This window comes from Myodes glareolus, chromosome 13 (assembly GCF_982192425.1).
Source record: "Myodes glareolus chromosome 13, mMyoGla1.1, whole genome shotgun sequence".
Classification (NCBI taxonomy): Eukaryota; Metazoa; Chordata; class Mammalia; order Rodentia; family Cricetidae; genus Myodes; species Myodes glareolus.
This window is the reverse complement of record NC_142038.1, coordinates 63993455-64003082: the sequence shown is the minus strand read 5'-3', so window position 1 is coordinate 64003082 and position 9628 is coordinate 63993455. Positions and strand designations below refer to the sequence as shown.

Sequence of the window (9628 nt, the reverse complement as noted above, 5' to 3'; positions counted from 1 at the left end):
GAATTCTCGTTTTTGGTGGGGTTCATTCCTGCTGGACAGGATGGCGCCCCGCAACTGGTGCTCGAAACTCCGGGACGCTGAGGGACCCTGACAACTACGCCGGGGGACCCTGAGAAAGCCCGGGAGAAAAAGCCAAGATCAGACACCAGCACAGAGAGCCTTGAATTTCAGAACTCTGAGAACATGGAGCGGTGAGTGACGTCGGTTGAAATCCCCAGAAAGGGGAGGAAAAGAAATGTAAAAAGGAATTTCAAAGGATAGGCCTAAAATAGAAAAGAAAATACAAAAAAAAAATCAAAGTTAAGGTATCTGAAAGAAGGTACAGAAAGCAACGGGGAAGAAAAATCCCTTAATTTCAGTGCAGGAGGGATGTAAACAGCAGCAAAAAAGGCGAGGTAACTAAGGCGGGACTTTGAGGACGATGGGGTACGGGAGACCGCGGCTTCCGCTCCCTCTCCGTCCACCTGCGTACTCGCTGATAGAGACTGGAGGCAACAGTCTCGTAGGGAGGCAAACTTGATCACTGCCTTCCCTGTTCTTAAAGAGCCACAGAGTTTCTGAGGTGATTTTCGCCTAATTTTGATAAGAGAGCTCAGTCTCTGGCTCTCACGTACAAAAAACTTTAATTTTTGACTGAGAAAGACAAGCTGCTTGATCGTGCTGAGAGTGCTGGCGGCAGCCGGCCCGCCTTTGAGCGGTAATGCCTGATTAAAAACACGGAAGTGGGCCAGGCACGGTGGTGCACACCTGTAATCCCAGCTACTCAGGAGGGAGACGCAAAATTGCACTCTCCAGTGCTAGCTCGTTCGGGAGGCATGGCCATGCTAACCAGTTGCTGGCGGGAAATTTGCTGGAGTCCGCAGAGGCCTGCGAATAGCCAGGTCGCGGGCGGGCTAAAGTCCGTGTGACATCAGAGGCTATATGTCCCGGCCTTCTGGCGGGGCTATGGTTTTTGGAGGACTTTTTCAGCACCTGAGCGGACTCGCCTGACTGAGGCGGAAGCTGCGTGGTGAGCAGCGGCGCCATAGAAGGCAAAGAGGAGCTGAATCGGCTCTGCGGAAAAACTGTGTTTCCATAGCAACATGGGCGAGCGGGGAGGTGAGTTCCCAGAGAACGGGGCTCTGCGCGCGGGCGGACCGGGCAGGAGAAGCCCCTCCACGGGTGGGCGGATGCCCCCCCTCGCCGGAGCTTGAAAAAGACTCACAGCCGGCGGTGCGAGTTCATTGCCTGAGGTGAAACGGCGAGCCCGCGCACGGCCCGGGGCGGGGCCATGCGGAGCGCGCCATAAGGGGCTTCAGAGGCGGAGCTATGGCAGCTGCCGCTGTCCGCTGCTGCCGCCCTCAGCCAAGGTCGCCAAAAATTCAGTCAGATAAAAACATTTGTCGCCAAAAGATTAGTCAGATAAAAACATTTATCCCCAAAAAATTCACAACGTCCCTTTGTCAGCAGGAAGTAGTAAGATGATCGATGCTACGCCCATTCTCCCTTAAAGAACTGGTCGTGATTATCATAATAAAGGCATGTTTACCTGGTTACCGTATCCTAGGTAACAAAGAAAGGCGGACCTTTTGCCTGAGGCACCTGGTGAGATAAACAATGCTACCTAGAGGTTTTTTCCATCTGAATAGGGGAGCTGGAGAGATGGCTCAGAGGTTAAGAGCACTGACTGCTCTTCCAAAGGTCCTGAGTTCAATTCCCAGTGACAACTGCTTTGGTTTTTAAACAATAGAGGGGGACTACACTACCAGTGACAGCTTCCCCCAGAGAAAGGATTTCTCTTGCATTCTTTACACTTCATTTTTAATTCAAAATTTTGCTGGTACAGGCAAACAAGATTTGCTTTTTGAAGCAGAGACCTACAGGTCTCTAAGTTCAAAACCAGCCTACTTCCAGTACTGATTGTGCTGAATTTTTACACTGAGAGTTTTTAATACTCTTAAATGTTAATTTGGGAGGAGAGTTTTGTTTATGTTTTTCTAGGAATGCTGACATACATCTGGATGCCAGCGAGACCGACCAGAGAGATAAAGAAGATGACCCAGTGGATGCTGAGTGTCCTGCTGTGGAAGATTCGTGCGGAGACAGCAGAGATGACCTTCTGGGCAGTGCCAAGAGCAGCTGTTTCACACCATCGACTTGAGCAACACCCTGTGCAACCTCTTATCTCTTAACAATTTTCTGACTGACTCTATTCTGCCTTTCTCCCTCCTTGGAGATGGGTGGGAGCAGAGATATCCTTGGCATGCTGCGTCTAGGTGGGGACCAGATTGGAAAATAGTTTTGCCTTATTGCTCTTAAAGACAATAATTAGGGGGAGATGTTGGGAGCCACCTGGAGGCACAGGTGGTCCTGCAGTTTGGAGGTAGCCACGTGGGGCTGAGCAACCCTGCCTGCACCCTTGCCTGCACATGCTCAGACCAGCAGAATGGCATTAACCAATCAGGACAGCGTTCAAGCCGCTCCACCGTTTAAAAGCAGCTGCCTCGGGGCCCAACGCTCTCTCTCTAAGCTTTCTCTCGTCCCTGCTCTATCGTCCCTTCCCCCAATTTTCCTCAAGGGAATGCTCCAAATAAAGATGTGACCAGAGAAGGAATTCTCGTTTTTGGTGGGGTTCATTCCTGCTGGACAGGATGGCGCCCCGCAGATTCTCAACCTTGAAACTCTTCTCTTTCTAGAGGCAAGAGACTGCTTTGTAGTTAGGGATGGTCCTTCATATATTCCATCCTTTTCGTAGAGTCTCGTATTTTTACCAGAACAGTACACCTCAACATTCCTTTTGTTTTAATATCTATGATGCTATTCCTTTTTTATTTTTATCTTAGAGCACTATATATAAACCTGATCTCTCACCTGACACGCATAACTGATTCATTTATTGGACCAGTTGGAGTCAAGTATAGATGACTGTGCTGAATATATGTCATGCTAAATCAATTCTTTAGTGTTCTGGAAGGTGGGGAGGAGGACAAGGAGAAGGATGCTGATTTCTGACCTTTACTATCTACAGGAATGATCAAAAGAGAGAAATCATGGAAGATATTACATGAAAGCGTGCATTGTCATCCATTCCCTACAGCTAACACTGTCTTCATGATCAAGGACTAAAAGAGGAAGCATTCTTAGCACACTCGTACCACATTCCATAAAGAACTATATTTACAAGCACGGGGGTAAAGGCATTTGCCATCAAGTCCAACAAGTGAAGTGTGATGCCTGGAATCAGATGGTGGAAGGAGACAACCTACCCCCATAACCTATCCTCTGACCTCCACACATGTGCCATGGTGTGTATGTATGCACACAGGCACTTATACACACAAATGGATATAATTTTTTAAAGAAGTAATTTCACATCATAACATACATCAGTTTAAGTGATACATACTTTGATATTAGAACTTCATTTATATTTCAAAATTTTAAAAGCTCGTCAAGATTTACAGCCACCATTTTTTATTTGTCCATTTGGGGCATTCAAGAGACACTTACAAAGCACAGGTGACAATCCAAACACCATTTCTGGAATCACAAGAAAATAGCAGTGAAATTAAAAACATAAAGATCTCAGTGCTCAGTGTCTTCTGTCTGTTGGGTAGAGATTGAGACCAAGCAAAAACAAAGCTGTCTGATGCTTCTGACTGACAGAGTTCTGTTTAGACTCTCCCACACACAGGGCCATGGCCTTTGTGAGACCCTCTTGCACTTGTGGAAGTTGAATCTAATGGATGTGATACCATATCACTCATGTGGTTTAGTTACTTTATGTGAAAATAACAGAGTTTGGTAGAAGTAATTAAGGTGTGGAATCAACAGGACTCAAAGTTGAGAGATTACAGGGTAGATCCAAACAATACCCCCTCCCTCCACGATCTTTTATATCTGGGTGTCAGAATAAAAACTACAGACACCAAAGATGCAGAGTGTGGCCAGGACTCAAGATGGGGAAGAGTCCCTGGTACAGCAGGTGAAAAGGCTGCCTCGCAAATTCTCAAAAGCAAAGGCAGGGGAAGAGAATAAACACTTGTTGACAAGCAGAAAACAAATACCTTCTATAACTGGGAGGATCTGGATTCTCCAAGCAAACCAAGCACATTTCCCTGGAGTCTAGATGAAAATTAGGCTTGCTGATACCTCGATCTCAGCACTGGAAGAAACTAGGCATAACCTTAGCGAGGCCGTGCAGAACTTGGAGTAAGAGAATGCTTGCTAATAAATGGTTATTGTTGGAGCTTGATAAGTGAGTGCAAATTGCTGTGTAGAAAAGAAATTGAATATGTTATTTCAGGGATTAATCAATGCTGGTTGATAGGCATGCTGGGGGTGGGGTGTAATGACCAACAAAACTGAATGAGCCTGAGCCGGGCAGTGGTGGCACACGCCTTTAATCCCAGTACTTGGAAGGAAGAGACAGGTGGATCTCTGTGAGTTTGAGACCAGCCTGGTCTACATGAGCTAGTTCAAGGAAAGGCTACAAAGCTATAGAGAAATCCTTTCTCAAAAATCCAAAAAAGAAAAAGTGAATGAGATGTCAATTGTTAGGAGGGATGCAACTTTGCTGTGGGGCATTAGAAAGAATTTCTTAACAGCAGCTACATCTACAAATGAGCTTTTACTATATGATTATTTTGTGCAAAACTGAGCTTAGGCACAGAAATATGATACTGGCCAGAGTGAATGCAGCATTGCTCTCAGAGTTAACTATCTGGTGAAATCCAAGGGGAAGTTAGCAGTGTTAAAAAAAAAAAAAAAGGTCATCAACCATGATAAAGAAAGTCCAGGAAGGATGGCTGACTCAGCTTTGGTAACCTGGACACGGTTTCCTTGAATGAGTGATGTCTGGATTGAAAGGGTAGGAAGGGAGGCAGAGAAGACTAAAAACTTCCCAGTGCTATTCAGAGTGGGACTTACTTCAGAAGGAGTTTATAGGTCAGGTTGGCAAAGTATGCAGTACAGGAATATGAGATAGAAGAGGTAAGAAAATTAAGAACTGGAAAAGGATATGTAGGGCTTGTAAGTAAATGAGTTTAAATTTTACTCTAAGATAAACAGAAAGCCACCAAAGATTTAAATATGTCATTTGTTGCTGACAGAGTCACAGGTGATGAAGTGAAGTATATTCAGGTATTTTAACAATTCATACTCAACTTCAACTTGATGGATTTGGAAATCACCTAGGAAATATACCTCTGTGAACATCTGTGAACGTGTTTCCAGAAAGACTGAACTCAAGAAGCAGGAGTCACCCAAAAGATGGGCAGCACCATGTTCTCAACTGAGGTCACAGAAGGATTGAACAGGAAGCTAGAGACCATCCTTCGTCTCTCTTCTTTAGGACGGTGAACACATGCAACTAGGGAACGTGTGTTCCAGATGCCATGCCTTTCCCACCAAGGCAAACTATATCCTTTCAAATCATGAGCGAGAAATAAGCCATCTCTTCCTTAAAATGTGGGGTGCACAGACTTTTGCCACAGAAAATTAAGATAGGCACAAACAGTGAAAAAGAGAATCCAGCACACCATGAGAAATGGAAATATTTAGGCTATGGATTCACAGGGATTTATCAGGATGGTTAAAAGCAGTGTAGTGTGGTTGGATGAAGGAGGGTTCTGTGGTGGGTCCCAGGTTTCTTATATGACCTACTGTGGGAATGTCGGTGACTGTACTGTGTCTAAATACTTTAGCCAAAATATGTATGTTATTAAGGTAAATGGCACTGTAGAAATCTTGAATTAATCAATAAAATCAGAGGGATTTTGATAGAGGTAACGCTAAAAGTGATTTTTAAAAAATAGGATGGAACATCATTTGTGACTAGAGTAGGCAGTGTTTGATTATAGAAAAAGAAAAAGAAAGACTCCTCTGATGAGTAGAACAGTCTAGGTAACAACCCAATATGACAAAGAAAAGCCTATTAAGACTATTAAGAGGCCAATAGATACAAGTCGTCTGTAGGGTGTCTAGTTCCATTTAGCTGCATACTTTATGCACAAAACACACATCTGAAAACAGAGAAAAGATGTATCAAAAGTCCAAGGACAAGATAATGATGTCAATTGTCAGGGCGTAGACCTATATCCATTAACTAGGAAGGAAGAACAGAGAGTCAAAACTGCAAACTCTAACTATACATTCAGAAGGAACACACAATTGGTGAGACAAGCCCAGAAGCAGATTTGCAGTGGAGGATGCTTGATACTGTGAACAGAAAACAACTGTGTCACATCAATCCAGATGACGTTTGCCAAGAATTCAGTGAGAAATCTGGGACCATGTGATACTGAGAAAGGTGAGCACCCAAGGAAGTTTCCAGGATAAGCATACCAGGAGAATCTGCCAGCAGCTGTCAGAGCACCAGCTAACAAGCAGAGGTAGAAAGCAAGCTACCAGGCACAAAGAAGGAACTCTGGTTAGGGCAGGGTGAGATCACCAAGTAAGGACCATGGAGAAAAATCAGAACCTTCTTTCTTTAATGAGAGATAGTGTACAGATTAGGACCATGGAAGGACACAAAAGGTCAGGCTAGACTCAGGACACACCATCAGAAAGGAAACTGTGAAATAGTCTACTTAACAATTGGGCTTTGGGATCTACCAACATTAAAGTGAGAATGGGTTCTCACAGATTTACAGAGAAAGGTCTCCTTGGAGTCAACTGGGGATACTGGTTATTGGCTAGGAATGCTTATAAGAAGCAGGAAACAAAATATTGAGAACTTCATGGGTCCTGGCACTACAAGACCAGAAAACACATTTTCCTACTTTAAGAAGCAACTGCTTCATAATTTAGGGAAAGAACAGTTGTCAAGACCTTTATTATCTCAAGTGCTCAAATAAACCTTTCAAGAAACAGAAGACACACAGATTTCCTGACAAGGAAAGTCAGCATCAGAGATGAAATCATGGCATTAGTGGTAAATGGAAGAACCACAATGTGAAACAAAGCCCACAAGGCTGGGGAGACGGCTCAATGGTAAGTGTGGCGTAGGCATGAAGACTGTTCATATCACAGCACCCTCATCAGCACCGGGTGGGCACGGATGCCAGACTCTAGCCCCACTGCTGGGCAGAAACAGGGATGGGCAAGCGTGAGACTGGAGTCTCAGGAAGAACTGACAAGCTACACAAGCCACATCGCCGCATTTCCAGGTCAGCAAAAACCCCTCCTTCAACAGAGAAGGTAGAAAAGAGCAGAGAAAGGCACCTTGTCTCAATTCTGATCTTCATATTCATAGGCACATTGTGCATGTTCACTTGCACTCACATGTGGACAGTCATACACATATCAAAAAGAAAAGAAACAGCACCTTTGTGGTTTCACAATTTAGACTTAGTCCACCAAGAGATACCGTGTATGACTGACAAGACAAACAGCTACAAGTGAGAACGCTGTAGTAGAACTGGAGATTAAGGAATGACGCCAAGAAATCTCCCCAAGAGTAACAGCGATGGCGAATATGGAAGATAGCCCAGTGGGCTGTGACAACTCCCAGATGCTGCTGATGTGTTTAGCTCTGCAGCTTCACAGACGGCAACAGATCAAACTGAAAGACTTAGCGGGAAATGGTATTTGGTCTTAGCTTTGCGGGTAGGGGTTTATGCATGAGTTAAAAGAAGAGAAATTATGCTGAAGATGAAGTATTTTGAACATAATCATCTAAACAGTAACATTTTACTTTTATTCTTACTTTTACTACCACTGCATTAGTTCTTTAGGAATTGTTTTTTAATTATTGAGATTACATTATAATAGCATTTCTCCTTTCCCTTTCTCCCCCCTCCCAAAACCCACTCTTAAACCTCTCCTTGTTCAAACTTGTTCCAAATTTATGGCCTCTTTTTTCATTGATTGTTGCTTCATGCTTATATGTATATACATATACATATATTTCTAAATATAACCTTCTCAGTCTTTATAGTGTTGCTTGTATGTATATTCTCAGGACTGACCATTTGGTATTGGATAACCAATTGGTTTGCTCTTCCCTGGGAAAGATTATTTCTTCAACTCCCAGTATTCCTTAGCTGCCTGCAGTTCTTTAAAATAGAGTTGAGACCTTGTGTCCTTTCTCCCATTAAAATGGTAATATTGTAGAGTGAAGTGTAACAATTTACATTTGAGAGGAGTTGCTTCCTTATCACCAATGTTCTGAGAGTTCCACCTTTAAGGGGTCCCCCACTTAAAAGTCTCTTTTCTAGTCTCCTTGCAAATGCTAACAACAGGTTCCTTTGGGAAACACTTTTCTTTCCATTGAATGACAGTAACGGAGTACAGAGACTGGGGCTAGCTAAGGTGCTGGGAGTCAGCGACAGCTGAGTCCTTAGCCTTACACAGAACATTTACACAGACTTCTCTAAGGCTCTGGCATCATCAGAGAAGAGCAGGTAGGGAGAGTGTGAGGGCTGGAAGATAAAAAGAAGGGCTGTGAGATTTTGACTTACAGACATAGAAGAACCAGGACAGTCATGACATCACAGCAGGTGTGGCATCCTATAATGTGTCTCTACAAGAATAGGTCTTTGTTAGGCCCATAAAGGCACACTCAATCAAAATATCCCTTTCTTTGATCTCATCTTTGTCCTTCCTCCATTTCGACTGTCCCGTTTCCTCAAAAACCTGTCGCTAGAGAAATCTCCAGGAATCTACAAGGATGACCCTAGCTAAGACCCTAAACAATTGAGGAGAGGGGGCCACATAGATGAATATCTTAAATGTCACCACAGAACCTTCATCCATCAACTGATGGAAACAGAGGCAAAGACCCAAACTGGAGCACTGGGCTGAGCTCCCAAAGTCTAGTTGTAGAGCAGGAGGAGTGAGAATATGAGCAAAGAGGTCAAGACCTTGATGGAGACATCCGCTGAAACAGTTTACCTGAGCTAATGGGAGCTCATCAACTACAGTTGTACAGGGAAGGAACCAGCATAGATCCAAACTAGTCCCTCTGAATGTGAGTGACACACACACATAGATACATGAACAGGGCTTTGCTGTCAATCATGGATCAGGGTTGGGAGCACAGGGCCCAGTGCTTTCTGTTGAACTACTGATAGATCCTGAGGCAGAAATAGTCATTTCCTATAGCTGTGTGTCACTGAGGAGCCCACCTGCCTCTAATGGATAGTTCCAAACCCAGCCACACAGAGACAGTTCTGGCTAACCTTAGTGGGTCTCAAAAATAGACTTGAAGCCTGGAAATGGACTTCTAGGAAGGCTGGAAGGAAATAGGGGTCGAGGAGAAGTTAGAGAAGTGAAGGGGGGGTCCTCAATGCATTTTACATGTATAAAATTGTAGAGAGATAATTCATCAAAATATTTTTAAGATTCATTTCCTTTTATTTTATGTACATGAGTACATGCCTGCACATATGTGTGTACCCTATGTGTGTGCAGTGCCCAAGGAAGCCAATAGAGAGCTCCAGACCCTCTGGAACTGGAGTTACATGCGGTTGTGAAGCACCACATGGGTGCTGGGAGTTCAACTCTAGTCCTCTGTTAAGAGCAGCAAGCGCTCTTAACTACTGAGCCGTCTATCCAGGCCTATGAATAAAATGGTTTTGAGGAAGAGGAGAGATGCATTGAAAACATGTTTCAGCTTAATTCTATTTATTAAACCAAAATCTTGCCT

The 9628-nt window shown here is 44.0% G+C and overlaps 1 pseudogene; it reads left to right on the top strand.

Moving 5' to 3' along the window:
* Positions 1-1049: 1049 nt before the first annotated feature.
* On the top strand, positions 1050-1239 carry LOC148120039 (Nuclear RNase P; annotated as a pseudogene).
* The last annotated feature ends 8389 nt before the right edge of the window (positions 1240-9628 follow it).